Raw genomic sequence first — 19,921 nt, forward strand, 5'->3', positions numbered from 1 at the left:
AGAGAGAGAGAGAGAGATACTAAGGAGCTTTGAAAAGTTCATGGATAATTTGCATTATCTTTTAAATCCATTTTTCCATGAACATTTTGAAGGTGTCTTGTACATGCACTCACACACAGTACATGTATGTTGTTGTTGGTAAGTGGTTCCGATGCATAGCAATCCTGTATAGGGTTTAAAGAGGAGCATCTGGTGAGTTTGAACTGTCAATCTTGCAGTTCAAAGCGACTTTGCAGTCCAGAGCATTAACCCACAATGCCACACCAGGACTGTACATGTCTACACACACAATAAAAACCAATCCTGTTAAGTCAGTTCGGAATCCTGGCAGCTCCTGGTATTACAGAGTAGACGACTCCATAGTCTCCCCACCCACCAATCCCCAGTTCAAATCCTTCAGTGATTTCTTTTTTAAAATTACTATTAATGAAATCATTTTAATTTTTAATAAGCTTTTCATTTTAGAACAATTTTAGGTTTAGGTTTATAGAAAAATTGCCAAAATAATACCAAACCCCAATCCAAGCCCATTTCCACTGAATCAATGTTAACTCATAGCAACACTACTGAATAGAACTGCCCCATCGGGTTTCCAAAGCTGAAATCCTATAGCAAGCAGACTGCCATCCATCTTTCTTCTATGGAGTGACTGGTGGGCCTGAACCACCAACCTTTAGATTAACAGCTGTATGCTTAACCACTGTGCCACCAGAGCCCCATAAAGATCGTACCGAGTTCCATCGGGTTTTCTTAGCTGTAATCTTTACGGAAGCAGACCCAGATTATTAGTCTGAATATTGGGCAGGTTCAGAATGCCAACATTTAGATTATTGGTCTGGTCAACCACAAACTATTTTTGCAACCCAGTGACCTTACACACACACACACACACACGTATACACACATATACACACCACACTAGCTATACCATACACACCAGACATGGTTATACACATATACACCACATGTACACACAAACCACACACACACATAGGTGATCGGGCTGTTGAATGACCAGCATCCACCACTGATTCGTGTGCTTATCTATTAAATATGGATTTGATGAATGTTGACACATCACTTTATGAAGCTTGGAGTGCTGTTGCATCTGAAGCAAAATGCATCGTCTGACTGCACCTGCTCTACAAAGAAAGCAGGAGTCAAGTTGCAAGGTCTGTGTAGGAGACATTCTCCCCTTTCAAACAGAAGAGGAGGTCTGAGGTTCCCCTCTCAGGAGTGCTGGACGCTTACCCTCACCTCCTGGCACATCTAGTCTTTGTATTTCCTCGTAATCAAAACTCCCAGAGTTGGTCTGGAGGCACTCTGGTGTGGCAGCTCTTTTGTCTACACCTCCGTCCTAGGTCCCTTCTCAGCTAACTGTCCAGTAAGGGGAGACCTCAGTCAATGTGGAGTTGAGAACAGAGCGTGCCTTCCTCAGCAGGGACCAAGCGAATGGGCTACATCAGGGATATTCTGACCAACGGCAAGAATCATTACTTTTGGCAGGATACGTACGAGGCTGGTCCGTAGGAGGTAGAGGCTAGAGAGACCCCAAATAGCTGACTTTTCTAGAGTGCTGTGTACCAGTCTGGTACACCATTTCCGGTATGAACCACTCCTCCCTCTCAGTGTCCTTCCAGGAGTCTCACGGTTCTGCAATCCGATGTCACGTGGTCTCACAGAACTCGTGGGGCCTCGGTGTAACCTGCCTGGTACTGATGACTCTGCAGCAGCTGAAGAAACCCACCTCTCCAGCCACCCACTCTTCCACCCCTGACCCATCGAGTCTGCCCTAATCGGGGCTGCCTGAAGGAAGCTAGTGTTTAGAACATCAGAGTCCAGCTCCGTGAGTCAAAAAAGAAATGAAACGAAAAGAAAAGCGTTTTCTGTTGTTGCTTTAGGTCTCGGTTTTAAGAGGAAGAAGAGAAAGAACTGAGCAACACAGCCAATCTTTCAGCAAGCCCCACCCTGCTCCCAGCAGATTCCGCGACTATCCATTACACAAAGAATTTCAAAGGTTCTTTTTCTGAGCCTCTCGGCCACAATACTGACTATTGTTTACACTTTAATTAACTTCTGTTTTACTGATTTATTAAAGAAAGAAAGAAAGAGAGAGATGAATTAGCCTTATGCTTGTAGTTGAATTGTTGCAATTTGAAACTCCTCAGACCTTTCCTGAGAACTTCAAAGCAGAGCAATGGTTGTTTATGTGCAGGAAATCAAATTAGCAAAATAATTACAAAGGCTTAATGGCTTAGGGTGGTCAGGTTGATGAGAAACAGTAATTGGAAAGGCCCCCACTCCTGCTCCACACACCCCTCACCTGGATCGGAATCCGTATCATCAATTCTCAGCCGGGTGATGGTTTCTGGCTTTGGGTTAAGTGGTTAAAGGACATGGCGGTGCTGGAATTCACACATGTAAAACAAAAACAAAAACCTTCTATCTCTCAGGGAAAGATTTGAATGAGAGAGAAGGAAGAACAAGAAGGTCAAATTTTGGAGGTTGAACAACAACAATAAGTGTGTTGTGAATAGAGACAATAGGCTGGAAAATAAGAAACATATTTGAATGTGTAATGAAGATGAGTGATACAATTGAACAAAAACAAATTCTGAGTCCATTCAGAAATGAAATACCATAGTTCACGAGCACCGGAACCCAAGGAAGATTACTGATCACATTGTAGGCAGCTCAGAAGAAGAATTATATTTGGATGTCAGCACATTATGTTTGTACAGTGACCACATGTTGTCAGTTCTGACCCACAGCGACCCTGTATAGGGTTTTCAAGGAGTGACTGATGAACTTGAACTGCTGAATTTATGGTCCAAAGCAACTTTGCAGTCCAGCACATTAACCCACAGCACCACACCAGAATGGCACATCATTTTCCACCAAGACCACATGCATAAAAAGAAAAGGCTTATTCTGACTGTGATATGTTGTTGTTGTTGTTAAGTGCCATCGAGTCGGGTCCGACCCATAGCGACCCTGTACAGGGTTTCCGAGGGTGTAAATCTTTACGGGAGTAGAAAGCCTCATCTTTCTCCCGCGGAGCGGCTGGTAGTTTCGAACCGCTGACCTTAAGGTTCACAGCCCGATTCGTAACCACTACGCTACCAGAGATAGTCATAAGGAAATGCATGAGTTGAACACAGAAAACTCCTCTTGGAAATCATGCACAAGTACACTGAATACATGTCCCTTGCCCAAAATTTGTCTGGATGGATAATTGATAAAGGGATGTGTTCATCTGAACTGATGTCCGGTAAAGGTTCTGAAATTGCCTGATAAAATAACTCACTATTCAAAAGCTGTTCTTTCGCTTTTTTTTTTTTTTTTTGCTGTTAAGAGCCTTCGAGTTGATTCCATCACATATAGATGCTTAAAAAGATTAATGTCTAATAAGATGGTCCTTGCTAAGGTAAAATAACTCAGTGTATGACGAGAAGTCAGGTTGAACCTGAAGAATTCTAAGCAATAGATTACAAAGAAAGTTCCTAACATGTTTCTCTTTGGGGCTATCATAAAAAGAATGGTAGATCTCCAGATACATATCTGGGTCTTCTCTTGACTTCCTGCCATCTAGTTACCTGACCTTGAATATGTTTCTATAAATATCAACATCTTCATCTATAAAATGGGCACTCAAACAACAACTGACATCATGTAAGGTCTTTTGTAAAGGTCAAATGCAAAGACACTAGGAATAGAGATTGTACACACACCAAGATTTTGGGTGTACACAGAATTTGGACTTGTAAATATGATTGCTAATTTTTTCTAATATTGAACTTTATATTTTGAAAACTAAATTACACAGGGAATGAGGAAGTACAGATTCTTGGAATCAGAAAGTCTTAAGTAGGTGCAGATATTCTGGGCCCAATATTGTTGTTGTTACGTGGCATCGAGTCTGTACCGACTCATAATGACCTTATGTGCAGCACAATGAAACACTGCCCGATCCTGGGACAACCTCACTACTGTTGCCATGTTTGAGTCTATCAATGTTGCCACTTGGCCAATCAATCTCGTTGGGGGTCTTCCTCTTTTCCTCTGATACTCTACCTTACCAAACATGATATCCTTCTCTAGCCACTGGTCCTTCCTGACAATATGCCTGAAGTATGAGAGACGAAGTTTGGCCATCTTGGACTCCAAGGAGCACTCTGACTGCACTTCTACCAAAACGAATCCATGGGTTCTTTTGGCAGCCCATGGCACTTTCAATATCCTCCTCCAACACCATAACTCAAAAGCATCAATTCTTCTACAGTCTTCCTTATTCACTGTCCAGTTTTCACATGCATATAAGGTTATTGAAAACAGCATGTCTTAGGTCGGGCACACCTTAGTCCTCAAGCTCATATCTTTGCTCTTCAACACTTTAAAAACATCTTGTGCAGCAGATTTGCCTAACACAATATGTCATTTGATTTCTTGACTGCTGCTTCCATGAGTGTTGACAGTTGATCCAAGAAAAATGAAGTCCTTGACAACTTCAATCTTTTTTCTGTTGATAAGAATGTTGTTTATTGGACCAGTGGTGAGGATTTTTGTTTTCGTTACATTGAGATATAATGCATACCGAAAGCTGTGCTCTTTGATCTTCATCAGTAAATGTTTTAAGTCCTCTTCACTTCTAGCAAGCAAAGTGGCATTATTTGCATATCACAGGTTGTTAATGAGTCTTGCTCCAATCCTGATGCCACATTTTTCTTCCTTTAACCCAGCTTCTCGGATTATTTTCAAAAGGTTTTCAGTGACTAAATATTCGGAAGTAGTTTGTCACTGTTAAAGAACAAAGATGTCAGCTTGAGTACTAAGGTACACCTGACCCAAGCCATGGTACTTTCAATAACCTCATATGCGTCCGAAAGCTGGACAGTGAATAAGGAAGAATGTAGAACTGATGCCTTTGAATTATGATGTTTGAGAAGAATATTGAAAGTGCCATGGGCTGCCAAAAGAACCAACAGATCTGTGATGGAAGAAATGCAGCCAGAGAGCTCCTTAAAGGCCAAGATGGCCAAACTTCATCTCATACTTTGAACATATTGTCAGGAGAGACAAGTTGCTGGAGAAGGATACCATGTTCAGTAAGGTGGAGGGTCAGAGAAAAAGAGGCAGACCCCCAACAAGATGGATTGGCCAAGTGGCAGCATCAATGAACTCAAGAGTGGCAACAGTAGTGAGGTTGGCCTAGGATAGGACAGAGTTTTGTTCTGCTGTGCATAAGATCTCTATGGGTCAGTATCAACTCGATGGCACCTAACAACAACAACAACAACAACTCGGTTTATTTTCTCAGCATACAGGCTGAATAAGTATGGAGAAAGAATACAACCTTGTCGCACACCTTTCTTAATTTGAAACCATACAGTGTCCACACGTTCTGTTCAAATGACATGACTCTTGGTCCAGGTCCAGATTCCTCATAAGCACAATTAAGTGTTCTGGAATACTCATTCTTCGCAATGTTGTCCATAGCTTGTCATGATACACACAATCAAAAGCATTAGCGTAATCAATAAAGCACAGGTAAACATCTTTCTGATATTCTCTGTTTCCAGCCAAGATCCATAGAACATCAGCAATGATATCCCTCATTCCATGGCTTCTTCTGAATTCAGTTTGAACCTCTGGAAACTTTCTGTCATTGTATGCTTTTATCCATTTCTGTATTACCTTTAGTAAAACTTTACTCGCATGGGGTATAAAAAAGATTGCCCAATGATTTCGCATTCGGTTGAGTCACCTCTCTTTGGAGTGGGAACAAATACAGATCTCTTCCAATCATTCGGCCAGGTAGTTCTCTTGGCAGAGATGAGTGAGTGCCTCCTGTGCCACCTCACTTTCTTGAAATATTTCAATTTGTATTCCATCAAGTCCTGGTGTCTTTTTCTTTGACAATTCCTTCAGTGCACATTGGACTTCCTCCTGCAGGATCTTGATCATATGCTACCTCTTCAAATGGTTGAACATTAACCATTTCCTTTTGGTACAGTGACTCTGTGTATTCCTTTCATTTTCACTTGATGCTTTCTGCATCATTCAATAATTTGCCCAGAGAATCTTTCAATAGCGAATGTTGAGGCTTGATTTTTTTTCTTCAGTTCCCCCAGCTTGAAAAATGCTGAGGGAATGCTGAGCGTATTCTTCCTTTTTGGTTTTCTGATTCCACACCTTTGCACATTTTGTTGTAATATTTGGCTTTATCTTCTCGAGCTGATCTTTGAAATTTTCTGTTCAGCTCTTGGACTTCCTCATTTCTTCCATTTGCTTTAGCATCTCTATGCTGAAGAGCAAGTTTCAGTGTCTCTTCTGACATCCATTTTGACCTTTTCCTTCTTTCTTATCTTTTTAATGACTGTTTGCTTCTTCATGTATGATGTTCTTGATGTCATCCCACAACTCTTCTGGTCTTCAGTCTTTAGTGTTTAATATATCAAATCTCTGCTTCAGATGACCTCTACATTCAGGTGGGATATATTCAAGGACATATGTGGGCTCTCGTGGTCTTGTTTTCATTTTCTTCAACTTCAGTTTGAATATCCATATGAGTAATTGATAGTCTGTTCCACAGTCTGCTCCTGGCCTTGTTTTGACTGATCACACAGAGCTTTTGCATTGTCTCTTTCCGCAGATGTAGTCAATTTGATTTCTATGTATTCCATCTGGTGAGGTCCATGTGTATAGTCGTCTCTTACACTGTCTAAAGAAGGTATTTGAAATGAACAAATCACTGGTTTTGCAGAATTCAATCATGTGATCTCCAGCATCATTTCTATCACCAAGGTCATGTTTTCCAACTAATGATCCTTCCTCTTTGCTCCCAACCTTTGCATTCCAATCACCAGTAATGATCAATACATCTTGATTGCATGTTTGATTAATTTCAGATTGAAGAAGACGGTAGAATTCTTCTATTTTATCCTCACTGGCTTTAGTGGTTGGTGCATAAATTTGAATAATAGTGGTATTAACTGGACTTCCCTGTAGGCGCATGGGTAGTATCCTATCACAGACAGCATTGTACTTCATGACTGATCTGGATATGTTCTTTTTGACAATGACTGCAACACCATTACTCTTCAATTTGTCATTCCCTGCATAGTAAACCATGTGGCCATCAGATTCAAAATGGCTAATACTAATCCATTTCAGCTCACTAATGCCTAAGATATCAATGTTTATGCATTCCATTTCATTTTTGACACCTTCCAATTTTTCTAGATTCATACTTCATACATTCCATGTTCCTATATTCAGTGGATGTTTACAGCTGTTTCTCTTCATTTTGAGTTGTGCTCCATCAGAAAATGAAGGTCCCGTGGACTTTTCTCCCACAAGCTTTACTCCATTCGCATCATCACAGTCAACTCTACTTTGAGGAGGCAGCTCTTCTCCAGTCACTTTTTTGAGTGTCTTCCAACCTGAGGGGCTCATTTTCCGGTACTATATCTGACAGTGTTTCTCTGTTATTCATAAGGCTTACAGTGACTAAATATTCGGAAGTAGTTTGTCACTCTTGCTTCCTAGTCTGTCTTTGTCTGTAAGCTCATCTGAAACCTGTCCACCATGGGTGACCCTTCTGGTTATTTAAAATACCAGTGGCATAGCTTTCAGAATCACAGCAACTCACAAGCCACTACAGTATGATAAACTGACAGACAAGTGGTGGGGGGGTCAATATTGTTATGTTAAAGGTCTGTTTGTTAAAGGTCTGTATGCTAAATCTGCCAAGCCAGCTCTGAGTGATGGTTGACCCACAAACAAGTGAACAAAATGATGGCAGTCCTGGACTGTCTTCATGATCACTGGTATGTGTGCACATGTCATTGTTGGTTTTACTGTATATTGTGAGTGTCTGCTAACCTAGGAGACTTATCTTCCAGCACTGCATTGGGCAATGTTCTGGTGTTATATCTGTAGGTTTTCATTGGCTGCTTTTCTAAAGTTCATCACCAAGCCTTTTTTCGGAGTCTCTCTTAGTATTTTAAAGCATACATTTTCAATATTGATATTTAATTAACAATTATATTCAGGTACCCAAAATGTGTGACAGAGTAATAGATTGTGTTCAGGATACTTGTTTGTTCCCTCTTTACTATTTTTTTTCTGAAAAGTGTGTGCAAGATGGGTATCGGAAGATGGATATTTTCACAGAAGAGAGTAAACAGAAGTGTTTGGACATCTGCAAAAAAATCTGGACCAATAATCAAAGAAGGAAGTTTTCTAAATATAAAACATTGTTACTGGTAACAGACATGGCTTCAATACTATGAGTCTTGAAAACCACAAAGTATGGAATGGAAATATCCTCAATGACCGGTCAAGAAAAAGTTCAAAAGTCAACCATCAGCTAGAAAATTGATACCTACAATTTTCTGGGATTATCAAGGACTGGTATTGGAACCCTATCAGGAACAAGGTTCTACAATCAACAGTGCTCATTACAGCGAGATACTCACTGAAGTGCTGCAATCTAAATGTCATATTAAATGCAGTGGGTTGCTATCCAAGGGCATTGTGATCTTGCATGGCAAAGCATGTCTGCAGCACCTCTGCCCACACTGTTGACTCTCTGCAAATCCTCTCTGTAGTCCTGATCTTACGCCATTGGACTTTCACCTGTTTGGGCCCCTAAAAGAGCCCTTTAAGGATGAAGATTCACCTCTAATGAAGAAATGATGACAACAATGCATTTATGGCTCACAGCTCAGCCTGAAGCACTTTTTAATAAGGGAATATGGAAGCTTGTTGACAGATGGACAAAGTGTACTGAAAAGCCAGGAGATTATTTGGAAAATGATGTGTTTGTCTTTTCTAAAAGTTAATTCAAATAAATTCTATAGCCAGAATGTTGATAATTTTTGACTCACTCCCTTATATAGTTTGTACATTTCTGATTGCCTAACTAGTATATGTTGTCACTTTTGTTAGTTGCCACTTAGTTGGTTCCACCATATAGCATTACCTCCTGGTTCTGCACCATCCTCAAAATTGTTTGTTTGTGTCCATTTTTGCTGTGACTTTGTCAATCCATCTCCTTCAATGTCTTCCTCATTTTCGCTGCCTCTCCACTCCACAAACATAATGTCCTTCTCCAGGGACAGTCCCTCCTGACAGTATGTCCAAAGTAAGAGAGATGAAGTCTCATAATTCTTACTTCTGAAGAGCATCGGACTGTACTTCTTCCAAGATAAAGTTGTTTGTTCTTCTGTGAGTCCATGATAATTTCAATATTCCTCTTTAATACCATAATTCAAAGGCATCAATTTTTCTATGGTCGTTCTTAGTCATTGTCCAATTTTCACATGCATATGAAGATATTGAAATTCCATGCCTTGGGTCCGGTGCATCTTAGTCCCAAAACTGCCATCTTTGCTTTTGAACACTTTCAAGAGGTCATGTGTAACAAATTTGCCTAATGCAGTATGTTGTTTGATTTTTTTTTTCTGTTTTTATAGTGAATTGAATGATAGTTTACATGGGTTGTTTGTTCCCTCTTGCTCTTTTTGTATTTTTGAATCTGAATAAAGTCAAGTTTTCTTGGATGATTGTAGACTAGAGTAGCAAAGAAATATGTCTTGTAAGAAGAACAGTCAGAATGTTCCTTAAAAGCAATGATGGTGAGACTTGGTCTCACAGACTTTGGACATGTTATCAGGAAGGAGCAGTCCCTGGAAAAGGACATCATGCTTGGTTAGTGAATAAGAGGAAGACCCTCAGTGAGATGGGCTGACACAGTGTCTGCAACACTGGACGCAAGCACAATGACAATTGTGAGGATGGTGCAGGAACCAGCAGTGTTGAGTTTTGTTGTTCATAGGGTAACTATGAATCAGAACCGACTCCATGGCACCTAACAACAGCAATATAGCATTTCACTATTGACCATTTAGATCTGAATGAAGTAGCTTAAATGTACTCAAACATTTTTTTTTAAACAAGTATATAATTTTAATTAAGCATGAACCTGTTGTTGTTGTTAAATGCCATCAAGTTAGTTCCAACTCATAGTGACCATATATAGGGTTTTCAAGGAGGAACTGGTAGGTTTGACCCACCAACCTTGTGGTTACAAGTCCAATGCTTATCCTACAGCACCACACACATAATTAGTAAAACACAAAAAAGCAAAAACTACTTTTAAAATTTAACTTGCACACCGTGACCAACCCAGAAAAAAATTTAATTGCATCCTTTAATAAATAATAAAATTAATAGTGGGCTCACATTTTTAAGTCATGTGAAAGTGTTTTTGTAGTCCACTCGCACATCATTAAAAAGCAAAAATGAGTCTCATCTTCATTATCCATATGGGAAACAGAAGACCTGGCAAATTACGTTCATTTGCCCTGAGTCACGGTTAGTGAAATGTCAAATCCAAAGCTGTTGTTAATCTGTATATCGTGTTCATCTACCATTAATTTTAAAAGAAGTAAACGAGGCCACTGAATGGATTCTGCCAGGATGAGATGGTTTGGATTCCCCTATGTAGTCCAACATCTCAAAGCACCATGAATGAAAACATCAGATGCCAAGAACCTAGAGTATGGAGGTCCAGCCCTCATGGGGGGTGGTGGAGGCTGTATGTTGTGGGATTGATTCCAACTCATGGTGATGCTGTATGGGGTTTCTGAGGCTGCAAATCTTTATGAGAGCAGAAAGCCTCTTCTTTCTCCTGCAGAATGACTGGTAGAGTCGAACTGTTGACCTTGCATTTGATAGTCCAGTTCATAATCCACTATACTACCAGGGTTCCTTAAGCCCTCGTGACTTCACTTGAACACATCACTCTGCATCAAAGGCAAAAGACAGATTCATCTAGGATGTTGCCCATTTCAGAGAATGTGAGACCACAGTGAATAAGTTCTAGGCAAAAGAAACGCAGAAGAAAAGAGTTTTTAGCTGGTTATTGTTGTTACTAGATGCTTTGAGTTGGCCCCATACACCATGAGTGGCTGCAGATTGGACCAGCATGATGCAGTGGCACAGTGGCAGCAGCAATAGACTCAAGCGTAACAATTCTGAGAATGGCGCCAGACTGGGGAGTGTTTAGTTCTGTTGTGCAAAGCGTTGTTATAAGTCAGAACTGACCCGACAGCACCAAACAACAACGACAACAGCAACAACATTGAGCAGCCATGTACATTCCCAAAGGTGCATTACTGATACAGATTTGAAAATACAGAGACCTTGTGTGTGTTAAATGCCATCAAGTCAGTTTTGACTCATAGAGAAGTTGTGTAGTGTTTCCAAGAAGTGGCTGGTGGATTTGAACCCCTAATCTTGTAATTTACAGTACAATACTTATCCTACAGCACCACACCAGAACTCCAAAGAGATTTTAGAGATATTAAAGATATTCTACACAGTGTAACACAGGCCTTAAAATAAGAAAATACCATCCCAGTGGAAGAAAAGAATTTGAGCAGAAGTTAGACCACCCAAGATTCACAGCTTTGACCAAATCAGAACTTCAAACCCAGCTGAGGGTGTTCATACTGTACTTGGTAACGGTTTAAGAAGAGGAAGAAGAAGAAAAGGAAGAAGAAAATTTTGAAACACTCTCATTAAACCAAAATTAATAATTTAGTAAATTGTATAGTATATGGTATAGTAAACTGTATATAATTTTCCTTCCATATTTTTTATTCAACTATTTTTTTTGTTTTACCACTCATTGGTCAGTTTATCCTATTGTGCAGCATTGTTGTGATGCTGAAAGCTTTTATCACTGATATTCTAAATATAAGAAGGATCATACATGGCAGACAGCTTTCAGTGTAGCTTCCAGACTAAGACAGACTAGGAAGAAGGAGAGGCAGACCACTTCTGAATGGTTGTTGCTATTGTCAGGTGCCATTGAGTCGGAACCTACTCATAGCGACCCCATGCACAGCAGAATGAAACAATGTCCAATCCTGGGCCAACCTCACTACCGCTGCCACACTTAAGTCCATCAATGATGCCACCAGGCCAATCCATCTCGTTAGAGGTCTTCCTCTTTTTCTCTGACCCTCCACCTTACCCAGCATGACATCCTTCTCCAGCGATTGTTCCCTCTAGACAATATGTCCAAAGTATGAGAGACGAAGCCACCTTGGCCTCCAAGGAGCACTCTGGCTACACTTCTTCCAAAACAGATCTATTGGTTCTTTTGGCAGCCCATGGCACTTTCAGTATTCTCCTCCAACACCATAACTCAAGGCATCAATTCTTCTACGATATTCCTTATTCACTGTCCAACTTTCGCATCCATATGAGGTTATTGAAAACACCATGGCTTGTGTCAGGCCCACAAAATCATCTTCTTCAGCTTCAGTCATTTTATAGGAAGATCAGTTCTTTGAGGTACTTGATCTTCATTTTACACTTTAGCCTTTTTTTTCTTTTCTTTTTCTTTTTTGAAGGCACCCCCAAGAGACTAAGGCAAGAACATTATTGGGAGAATTTGTCTCCACTCAGCCACTGATCACAGAGACATGTTTAAACAGGTTTTGTTTGGAATAAATTAGAGTATGTATGAACTGGAACCCTACTAACACATACTTTCTGATTTACTTTTGTATTTAGAGTATTTCAATCAGGAGCTGGCAAAATCAGATTACCAACAACTGAGGCTAGAAGAGGGTTGATCACCTAAAACAACTCCCAACTCTCTCCATATAGACAGACGGATAGACGGATGCATGGACAGACAGTTGGATGTATGGAGAGAGAAGGGCAGGTAGAAATAGATAAGAGGGCACTTAGAGGAGAGACACAAGGAGACAAGAACCCTCACTGCTTGCACTTCAAACCACAATTTCGCCTCTAGTGTTCAAACACCCCTATTGTTGGTGGTGTTTAAGTGCTGGCCCGTTGACTCCAGCTCAGAGAGATCCTGTATAGGATTCCCCAAACTTTAACTCTTTGCGAGAGCAGAAAACTTCATTTTTCTCCTGCTGAGTGGCTGATGGACTCGAACTACCAACCTTGTGATTTATAGTCCAGTTCTAATCCTCTTGAAGCTCCAGGTAGAAGCTTTAGTTCTGCATGAATTTTTCTCCATTGAGTATTAGCTCAAAACTAGTTCACATGTAGGTAACAGATTTATTTTTTTTAAATATCTGGGGACCAGATAGCAAAATAAATTGAATAATAATAAACCAATGAGAGACAACTTGGCATTACTTTTTATCACAAAGGACAATAATGTAAATCCTGACTTAGAACTTCAGTGCCATATTGCTACTAGAAGTCAAATTTGTAGAAACAAGAAATACCAGAAGGTAAGACCTAGAGAAACAAACCTAAAAAATTCAACCAGAGCATAGTGATGAGAGCTTATCTCCATAGTGCCTTAAACAGCCCCTCTTGAAATGAAACCATATAAAATAAGACATTGAGCACAATCCACAAAATAACAGATGTACTTTAAGTGCTCCCAGACCCAAACACCTTGGAAAGCTGAGGTTGCGTTCATTAAAACTGATGCCTAGCTTAAACAATTTTGACACGTTGTCTTGGCTGTACTGGTAAGCAAAAGGAGCTCTTTGAAGAAATCCGTACCAGGCCAACTATGGTCTGTCATGCAGAGTTCTTCTGATCTTTTCTTTTTTGAGTACTTGTTCAATTTTTATCAGAATCATGGAGGTTTGTAAGCGATGGTTCATTATAATGATGTTTTGAAGTGAAGTAGGTCTGTATGTGAGCCCATACCTTAGGGAGGCAATATTGTAGGTCTGAGTAAACTCCAACTGCCCATCTGCAGTACCTCTCAGTGTGAGGGTGACAGAGAAAACCATGCCTTCTTAAATACCTAACCAACCTCTATCTCTTCCCAAGACACTCTGCAACCGGCACCCAAAATTCAAGGATAGGGAAACTCAGAGCTGGACCCCCCGTGGGCACCCCATGGTTTGTTCAGTGCAGGGACTTACTGGAGTGTGTGCACTGGAGGGCCCAGGCAAGGTCTTGCAACACACTTGAAATGTTGTTGAGAGGTCATCACGGTTGGGGAAAGAGTGAAGAAGAGATTTGTGGGTGTTCGGAGGCCTTGGAAAGGGTGTGACACTCCTCTGCAGGGTGGTCCTAAAAGCCACACACATTATTGTCATGCAACAGGAAATTCTGCCTAGCTGGCACTTTGGGCTTGGGGTCCTTTCTTGGGCTTCTTATTACCACTCTATCAACCATCTCTGGTGATCCGGCTGACACAATTGTCCTTCCAAAATAAGTTCACAGTCTTCCATGATCCTCCTCCTGAAAATTGCAGTTTTGCTGCCATTTGTGCAGCAAATGGCACCCTAGGTATCCTTGTGTTGTTGATCCTAGTGCTTGTGTATTTGCTTTTTTGCTATCAAAAAGAGAGTCCCTATGAAAGTTACCTAAGTCAGCAAAGATTCCACATGCTTCTTTTTTTGTTGTTTTGCTTTGTTATAAATCTTATTTTTATGTGTTTCATTGCTAAGTACTTAAGACCCTTGACAGGTGCCAGGGTTTTGAAAAAATGACATTGTTCTTCCTAGAATCCAGCTTCTCAGATGATGTGCTCAGCAGCACACACATTGACTAAGTATGGTGACAGAATATAACCCTGGCATACACCTTTCCTAATTTTAAACCATCCAGTGTTCCCTTGTTCTGTTTGAACAACTGCCTGTTGGTCTATGTACTATGTACAGGTTCTTCATGGGCACAATCAAGTGTTCCGGAATACTCGTTCTCTGCAATGTTGTCCACAGCTTGTCATGAGTCACATAATTGAAAGCCTTTGTTCAGTTAATAATGTAGTAATTCTGCTCCCGTAAAGATTTACAGCCTCAGAAAACTCTGTACAGGGTCGCTATCAGTCAGAACCAACTCCACAGCACACTACCACCACCACCAATCGATACATTTCACTGGAGTCCACTATCTTCGAAGGGCAAGAGTCCAGTTTCAGTGAGTGTTGGTGTCATGGTCTGGTTTGTACCACCAAGCAGTGTGATGATTCCTTATAACTATGATTCAAAGTTCTGAGCTGACGGTGGAACTCAGAGTCGGGTTTTGTCTTCACCCCACCCATTAGTTTCAGTTGGAGAGGTCTATAGCCTTGTTGTTCCAAGTGTCACTCAGTGGCGTCAGTGTTGTGTGATGAGTTTTTAGACTTGCAGAATGGACGCCCATAGAAACACACCTGCACTATAAGAAATTCCCAGTTGGTCCAGGTGTATATGAACATTTGAGAAGTGCTGATCTAAATGAAGTACCAGCTCAGACTGTAGGAACCCTCTGTCTTCCCTGTTGCTGAGAACAGGTGTGTACTATAGGTATACCCTTCTCTCAGATGCCTGAAATCTGGACTTGTCCTAGGCTTCACAGCACAGACACTGTCTTGGAGTTCTAGAATGTTCCAGGACACAATTTGACTTTGAGTCAAGTAACAGTCTAAGGCCTTTTGAAGTTAAATTGCTTTCCATATTATTTACAAACCCCAGATATGGTAAGAAATAAGTGAAGAATGGATAAAAGAAAGGTAGTTGAAACAAAGCCACTGAAGTATCCAAAGAAGCGTTTTTCTCAGGTTTCTTATAGAGGTTCAGCTCAAAAGAGTCTGCGATACCTGAACCAAAGCAAAAAACAAATCCGCAGCCATCCAGTCGGCTCCACCTCATAGACCCATAGACAGAGTAGAACTCCCCCATAGAGCCAAGGTTGGAAATCTTTGTGGAAGCAGACTGCGCCATCTTTCTCTCATGACCTTTCAGTTAGCATCTGCGCACTTAATCACTGTGCCCCCGGGGCTCCTTGATGTACCTAAAAGTTGGGATTAAATTATTCATGTATTTGTTGTTGCTCAGTGATGTCGAGTCAGATCCGACTTACATCACAGCAAACCTGTCTTAGAGTTTCTGAGGAGCATCTGCTGGGTTTGAAGTACTGACCTTGCAGTTATCAGTCTAGTGCTTATTCTAAAGCAGCAGGACTTCACTCATTTGTTGTTGTTAAATGCTGTCATGTCTGTTCCAACCTATAGTGACTTTGTATAGGGTTTCCGAGGAGCAGCTGTTGAGCTTGATCTGACAACCTTGAGGTTCAAACTGACTTTGCAGTCCACCGTATTAACCCACAGTGCCACACCAGGACTCCAAAGGTTGGTTTGTCAGGAGTGGGATTTATTCCTATTAATTGAACACCTCATTTATTCCCTAATACTTGACACCTCTGTGGTGAGACTTTGTCTCTTGTACTTTGGGCAATCTGTCAGGAAGGAGCAGTACATGGGGAGGGCATAATGATGGTAAAGTGGAGAAGGCGCAAACAAGAGGAAGACTCTCAGTGAAACTAATTGACAGTGTTTACAAACATGGCAACACGTGTGAGAAGAACACAGAACCAGGCAGTGTTTGCTTCTGTTGTATGTAGTATCGCTGCGAGTCGGGATGGACTCAGTGGTGCCTACCCACAACAGCAAATGTGCTGAGAGACAAAATCATCTCTGTGACCATTCCTCTTATGAAAGTCCAGTCCTCTAGACTCTTCTATCTCTGGGAATAGCTTTCAATGTTAGGATTCGTACAGGGCAAAATGGACCCAGTGTGACATAGTACTTCTCCAGCCTCTTTGAGAGACGAGTTTTTAAAGGAGAGCCCAATTCACTTAGGGAGGAAATGTTCTTGGTGGCTAAAGCTCTCTCTATAGAAGACAGCTTTTAGGGGTTAATGTCATCCCAAAGTTAATTCCAGCTGCTAAACAGAGAGAATATTTAAAGCCCTTCTTCAACCAATTGCTATTTTATCCAAGCCCTTCTGCCCTCCCCAGTCTAATCCTGTGTCTACTTCAATCCATTAATGAAAAGGCTGGTGTAACACACAGCGATTTCAAGTTGTCCTTCATGTACAGTCAGTTCCAGACTTTTTTAGAGGGGGCACCTGCACAAGCCCCCACCCTCTAACCCAGGCCTCTTTGCCAGTTTGTCTCCTGTCCATTATTTCTTGGTTGGGGAATTAAAGCATTTCATGAAGCAAGAAAAATCCCTGGCACTCTTTCTCATGATTAAAAATGAATTATTTTTAGGTCTTAATCCCCTGGCCCCAGCTAATGTGTGTGCAAGTGCAGGCCGCAGATAAGGGCCGGTCCTCTGGGCCTTTTCGCTTGGGCATTATTTTAGAGGCTTCTTCTCCCAGGAGTGCTTCAGCACAATTTTATTCCACGTTAATGAGAGTGGTTGGCTAGACAACCCGGTGCCAGCCAGCAAGCAGCATGTTCCAGGTCTTCTTGGAGTTAGTGCTGGGTACTGCACTCACCCTCAGCTGGCTCCCTGGCCCGCAGTGACCAGGACTCAAGGACAGCTTTTGAGAGGATATGATTTTCCCTGTATGTTCTCATATAGACCAATATGCGTCATGTGGACCACAAAGTGTTTTCACGGTGGAGTTCCCTCCACATTCTCATCAAATTGATTACTCTTCTATTTGCAATTCATTTCCGAACTTCACTGTGGAACCTGTGTTAGGTTGAACATTCTGAAATCCTTAGCATCCAATGCAGAAAGTTCCACACAGAGCACTAGAAATCCATTTTGAGTCAATTAAGCTTTTTTAAATTAAAAGTGTATGTTGTTGTTGTTATGTGCCGTGGAGTCGGTTCCTACTCATAGCGACCCTGTATGGGGTTTCTGAGGCTGTAAATCTTTATGGGAGCAGAAAACATCATCTTTCTCCCATGGAACAGCTAGTAGTTTCGAATTACTGACCCTGAGGTTAGCAGCCCGATTCGTAACCACTAAGCTATCAGAGCTCGTGCAGTTGTCTTCAAATGTCGGTTGACAACCTGTGACTATGCATGCAGGGAACATCAAGGTCAATTGGCCTAATGTAGTCCACAAAGAAAACCTTCTACTCTCTACCTTTTTGAATAGTGACTGGGGTCTTAAAAGCTTGTGAGCACTCATCTAAGGTATTTCTACTATTTGGTATCTCCTGATTTGGAGCAAAGAAGAATGAAGGAAATTAAACACGCATGGAGATAATTAATCAGAGGCATTAAAAGACCACGTGAACATCAGTTAGTTTCTACCACCCTGAGACCAGAAGAACTCGATGGTGACCAGTGCTGACCACTCTGAAAGGAATCACAGAGTCCTAGATAGAGTTGAAGAAAAATGTGAAACAAAACTCAACATTACCAAAAGGCTAGACTTGCTGGTCAGACAGATAGAGATGGGTGGAGCCTCACAGATCATGGCTCTTAGTCACTCTTCAGGTTTGGAATTAACTCACCCCCATGGCGTTAGTTTTAACCAAACAATAAGTATGTTTACGTGGTGAACATGTCACTATGGAGGCCTGCATTCCTTAGAATAATCAACCATTTGAAATCAAAAGGGTTGCATTTTCTCAAGGACAAAGTTCAGAAGACAGGGAAGGTTAGAACAGAAGGAGGAATGGAAACCGGAAACACAGGACGGAAGTGAGATGAGTGATGTTACCTTGTAGGGATTGTAGTCAATGACATGAAACAAAATATGTATGAATTGAATGGAAAAATGACTTGCTCTGTAATCCTTTCCCCAATTCACAATAAAACACTTTTTTTTTTTTTTTAAGGACTAGTGACTTTAAGATATGTGCCAATTGTGTGGTTCTGTGATTTGAGTGGAGAGGTTTGGGGTGGGAACTGAAAGTAGCATTTTCCAGAAGTCGGTGTATGTAAATGTGGGTGTATTTATATGCCTACATATATACCCTCATTGTAACTGCTGGATTGTTGTTGTTGTTGTTAAGTGCCGTCGAGTCGGTTCCGACCCATAGCGACCCTGTACAGGGTTTCCGAGGGTGTAAATCTTTATGGGAGTAGAAAGCCTCATCTTTCTCCCGCGGAGCAGCTGGTAGTTTCGAACCACTGACCTTAAGGTTCACAGCCCGATTCGTAACCACTACGCTACCGGGATAGTATAGCTATATATGCACAACAAATTAGTTTATTTTTAAATGATCTACTATGATCAACATAAGGCAGTTGGAATAGAGCTGAATCTCAAAATTAATGAAAAGGAATGAGCTATTGAACAAAGTAAAATAAGTGTGTCTAAAAGTTTTACTAAAGGTAATACAGAAACGGCTGCAAGCATATACTAACAGAGAATTTCCAGAGGTTCAAGCTGGATTCAGAAGAGGATGTGGAAGGAGGGGTATCATTGCTGAGTGAAATGGATCTTGGCTGAAAGAAAGAATATCAGAAAGATGTTTACCTATGCTTTATTGACTATGCAAAAGCTTTCAATTGTGTGGATCGTGGCAAGCTATTGACAACATTGCAAAGCATGAGTATTCCTGAACACTTAATTGTATTCATTAGGAATCTGTACATGGACCAAGATGCAGTTGTTCAAATAGAACATGGGGACACTGAATGGTTTAAAATTGAGAAAGGTGTGTGACAGGGTTGTATTCTTTCACCATACTTATTCTACCTGTATGCTGGGCAAATAATCTGAGAAGCTCAGCTATATGAATAAAAACGTGGCATCAGAATTGGAGGAAGACTCATTAACAACCTGCGATATGCAGATGATACTACCTTGCTTGCTGAAAGTGAAGAGGACTTAGAGTATTTACTGATGAAGATCAAAGAGCACAGCTTTCGGTATGGATTGCATTTCAATGTAAAGAAAACAAAAATCCTCACCACTGGACCAATAAATAACATCATTATCAACAGAGAAAAGATTAAAGTTGTCAAGGGCTTCATTCTTCTTCGATCAACTAGCAACACTCATGGAAACAGCAGTCAAGAAATGAAACGCCATATTGCATGAGGCAAATCTGCTGCACAAGACCTTTTTAAAGTATTGAAGAGCAAATCTTCTGAAGAACATTTTCTCGGAGACCTCTGTAAAACAAAGAAATCATCCCAAATACTAAGTTATGAAAAGGAA

The sequence above is a fragment of the Chrysochloris asiatica genome, unplaced genomic scaffold (genome assembly GCF_000296735.1).
Source record: "Chrysochloris asiatica unplaced genomic scaffold, ChrAsi1.0 scaffold00005, whole genome shotgun sequence".
NCBI lineage: Eukaryota > Metazoa > Chordata > Mammalia > Afrosoricida > Chrysochloridae > Chrysochloris > Chrysochloris asiatica.